This window comes from Peromyscus leucopus, chromosome 7 (genome assembly GCF_004664715.2).
Source record: "Peromyscus leucopus breed LL Stock chromosome 7, UCI_PerLeu_2.1, whole genome shotgun sequence".
NCBI classification, from domain to species: domain Eukaryota; kingdom Metazoa; phylum Chordata; class Mammalia; order Rodentia; family Cricetidae; genus Peromyscus; species Peromyscus leucopus.
The window spans coordinates 19904891-19909451 of NC_051069.1; positions in this window are offsets into that span (position 1 = coordinate 19904891).

Below are 4561 nucleotides of genomic sequence, written 5' to 3' on the forward strand. Positions count from 1 at the left end.
AGATAAGGCCAGTGTGATATCACTAGTGCAAGTGTCCCCAGCAAAACCCATGTTGAATTTTATCTAAGTGTGAAGTATTATTAAGACGTGGACCAGAGCGGACTTTTCAGGGAAGATTATAAATAACTAATGAATTCATGGGTTAATGGTTATCTCAGGAGTGGGTCTGTTGTACAAGTCACACTGGCTTTTCCTCTTAAATGCAGCCTTGTCACCATGACATACCCAGCACAGCAAGAAGGGTCTCAGCAAGGGAGTCCCGACAGCTGTGAGCTAGTCACCCCCCATTCTTCATGGATGACCTAGTCTGTGCTAATCAGGGTTAGTAACAGGAAGTGGACTGACAGTGCACTGACCTGCCTGACATTGCAGAGCAGTGTGTGAGAAAACTGGGGGAACTGGGATCAAAATCAGTTCAGCTACCCCTATCTTCACATGAGATGTTTCTGTCCCCTTGGCTATACAGCAAAATCACCAGACCGGTCGGCTTTGTAAAAGCTCAGATCCAGACGCTCTAGTCAGAGATTTGAACTAATTGGTCTGAGGTGAGACGCTGGGTGATTTTCCCCACAATTACTTCCTTTTATTTATTTATTTTTCCATTTAGAAACAACTTCAGCCTTAAAGATGCAACAATCACAATCCTTTCCCAGCTTTCTCAGATTCTAACATCTCAGCTAACCACCGTGCATTATCAGAATGGAGACATTGTCATTGATACAGTAGTCTCAGCTGATTGACAGATCTCATTCACCTTGCACTAACTGAAACTGATGAGTTAATTCTGAACAATTCTGAATAAGGTTGGAAGTTTATTCCTCACAGTTGTTCTGTCTCCCAGCTGTACTCTGATCCTTCCTGGTGACTCTAATGTGCACACAGGCTGAGGATTGCTCAGCTGGATGCTGGAAACCTGGGGTTGGGATTGTACTTGCAAACTTAGTCGGCTCCGAGGTGTGTTCTTTCTCTTCCATTCTTTGACATGCAAGAGCAATGTCTGAGAATCCAGTGCACTGCTAAGCTGTTGTTTCACTGCCGATTCGTTTGAGGGTTTCTGACCACTCCTGTGAGGTATCAGTTCTATCTGCTTGGAGGAGAAATGAGGCCTTGTTATATTCATAGCAAGGTTAGTTACTGACTCCTAAGGAGAAATGGAAAATGACGTGTTAGAGAGGGGCAAGTCAAAGAGCATTCAGATACTACCTCACCATTCGGGGGGCAGGTCTTTGCTGGACAGAATGGCATTCTCTGTGTGTGCAAGTCTTGAGTGCAATTTAGATTTTAATTAGAGATGTGCTGGACCTAAGGTAGAAGCACTTATATAAGGAGGCCAAGGATACTGAACTAAAAAAAAAAATACGTGTCTTTGCTACAGATGGCTTTTTAAATTAAAACATGTCTCTTAACCTCTGGTTCTGATCCTGCCTTATAGAGATGACTCATAGAAACATCAGGCTGCCAGTTATCCTGAGTGACAGGCTGAGTGCCACAGCCAGAGGCATTGCCCAATGTCATACTAAGCTGGGTTCTTCAAAGACTTTTATTTTTATTTTCTTCTTCAGTCCAGCTACCTTTAATCAATTAGAATTTTCATCCCGATCTATTTATTATCCTCTGCTCTTGGTGAAAGCAAACCTGAATGTCTGCTCTGTGCAAATTAGCATGACTCCGAAGGCTTCAGGGCTGAACAGACACTATTCTCAAGTGAGTAAAAATGCTGTAAATTTGCAAGTGTATGTACCACCCCTCTCCACAGCACTGGATTCCTTTAGACCCAGATGCTAACTATCAGCAAGCCCTTCCCATCTGAAGCAGCAGCTCAGAAGCATTTGAACCCAATGGCACTCACTACATGCATGTTTATATCAGACCTGTGTGCATCGATCCATCGACAGCCTTCAGCATCACAGAGGCAATGGCTACCTCCCATGGTGGGTGTTGTGGAATATTATTTTAACTATGTGAAGGTGTGTTACATTTATTTCTGCTGCCTTTGTTAATGGTGTAAAGATGTGTTGCATTTGTTTGTGTTGCATGTGTTTAATTATGTAAGATGTGTTGCATTTGTTTCACCTTGCCTGCCGAAGGCACTTGATTGGCCTAATAAAAAGATGAACAGCCACTAGCTAGGCAGGAGAGGGATAGGTGGGGCTGGTGGGCAGAGAGAATAAGTAGGAGAAGAAATCTAGGCTTGAGAGAGAATGAGAGGAGAGAAGGAGGGAAAAAGAGAGGGAGATGTCCTGGGGCCAGCCAGCCTGGCAGCCAGCTATACAGAGTAGGACATACAGAAGGAAAGAAAGGTAAACAGCCCTGAGGCAAAACATAGATAAAGAAAACAGATTAAAACAAGAGCTAAGCCAAGGCCAAGCATTCTTAACTAATAAGGAGTCTCCATGTCATGATTTGGGAGCTGGCTGGTGGCCCAAAAGGAAGGGCCACTACAGGTGGGTGTGTATTTGTTTGGTTCTGTTTTTCAAGGCAGAATCTTCTTTAGCTTAAGCTGGCCTTAGACTAGCTATGTCACCCAGGATGACCTTAAACTCTTGATGCCCTTCTGCCTCCTAAGTGCTAGGATTACAAGTGTGCACCTGGAAGGGTGAAATACCTGCTGGGTTTGTGTTTGAGTGGATCAGCAATGCATCGGAGCTATGTACTCAAAGCAGCTTCTATCTCTTTTCATCTACGTGACAGTTCTGAAAGGAAGTAGTATTTCCCCAAGACTATAGATAAAGAAACAACCCAAGAGGTGAAATAACTTGCTTCCACATCACTAAGATTCAAACCTGGCCCATCAAATTCCACAGCTCAACCACATCCCTGATCCAGCTGAATATTTGTGTGGTTTTTGGAGCTGTTGGTGGCTAAGCACACGGGTGTAGAGGTCTCTGCATAAGGCACAGAGCTGGAGGACCTCGAGGCTGTGTTTGTGGGCCTTAGTTCACCCTGGGAAGTTTTACTATGAGAGAGGCAGTGTGTTCAGCCCAGAAAAGACAATCGTTGTCTCTTTGATGTTGCCATGGGCCATTCCCAGCTCCATGCTGTTTGGTGGAACAATAGCTTGAGGTGTCCACAAGGACAGGGCACTTGTCTAGCCCCACGCTTCCAACCTGAGAACTGAGGGCAGCATATGGAGCCATCTAGCCGAGAATGTAGCTACTCAGGAAGGCCTTAGCCTGAGTTCCTGACTGACTCTGTAATCTTTACAGCTAGCTCACTCTCCCTAAAACCCCATAAAATCCAAGGACAGGACAGCTCAGCCCATCTCTCTGGAGTGAGGGATGTACTTCGTCTCTATCAGAGGAGGAGCCAAGAGAGTTGAACTCTGTGGTACAGGCTTGTAATCCCAGTTGAGATTGGAGAACCACAAGTCCAAGGTCTACATGGGCTACAGAATGAGTTCAAGGCCAGTTTGGGCATCTTAGTGATAAGGCCCCATGAAAAGGCTCAGTGGGAGAATATTTGTGAGGCCATGGATTCTACCCCTAGAGGCACAGAAGATTTGCCAGGGAACCAGAAATAGGATGCAGGCTGATTTTCAGGTTGTCTCTCCAAGAGCAAGCACTCCTGTGGGGATAAAACCTTGCAAGACTCGAGGTCTGCCGCCTACCCAGAAGCCTTGCCAAGCACCTCTGCAGGTGAGTCATGTTCAGATCCACCCTCCTCCCAGGCATACACCTCCAAATGTTCTGGAAGAAAGTGCCAGAGACTGGTGGGAGGAGTAGCCTTTTTGTGTGCAGAGGGTCCCCGTGGGAGCCCATTCTGGCTCCTGTGTTTTCTGGTGAACAGGTACTTGTGTGCAGAGACCACCCAGACTGGTTGAATGTTTCAAAGACATCGGAAAGGCCCTTGCTTTCTTAAGACCCAGCTCCTTCTCTAGCTCTTTCTTGTGCCTTCAACAGCTGAGAAATAGAACTTGTGTGGAGTGGGTCAGAGGTCAACCTGGATTCTAGACGACTTATATTCCCTTTCTTCTCCTTCCCGCTAGAGGCTTTTACAGTGCTGCAGATACCTCCCAAGGAACGAGACCCCTTCCACCTCCCCATCACGTGGAAGGGCTGGCCTTCTAGAGACTTCTCATTCCCCCACCCCCATTCTCTATGGCCCCATCAGACCAGGCAGACCACTGCAAGGCCCGCTCCAAGGCCCACAGACTCCAGCTTGGCCGATGTAAGAGAGAGGAAAATGAGCTATGTCAAGAGAGTCTCTCGCCAGAAAGTTTAAATGAGTCACAGAATCGTGGTTCCCGAGCTGTGAGTGGTCAGGGCCGGAGGGTTTGTATTGTGGAGCTCTGAGTAGCCACAGTGGAGCAATGAGCTGAGTCGCTGAGGATCCACCAGCACACCGGGCTCCCATGCTCCAAACCATCGTTTCCGGGATTCAGAATGACTGCAGCCTGGACATTTAAAGAACAAATGCAAACACCACCAGACGTTCGTTAGCTATGTGTCCCACACGAGACTTCCAGGGTGTGGCTAGAGTTTTTATGGCCCAATGTAGTAACTGTGAGAAGCTTTTTCAAAAACAAAAGCTAGCATGAGGGAAGCTGCTGAGTTTGTTGGCA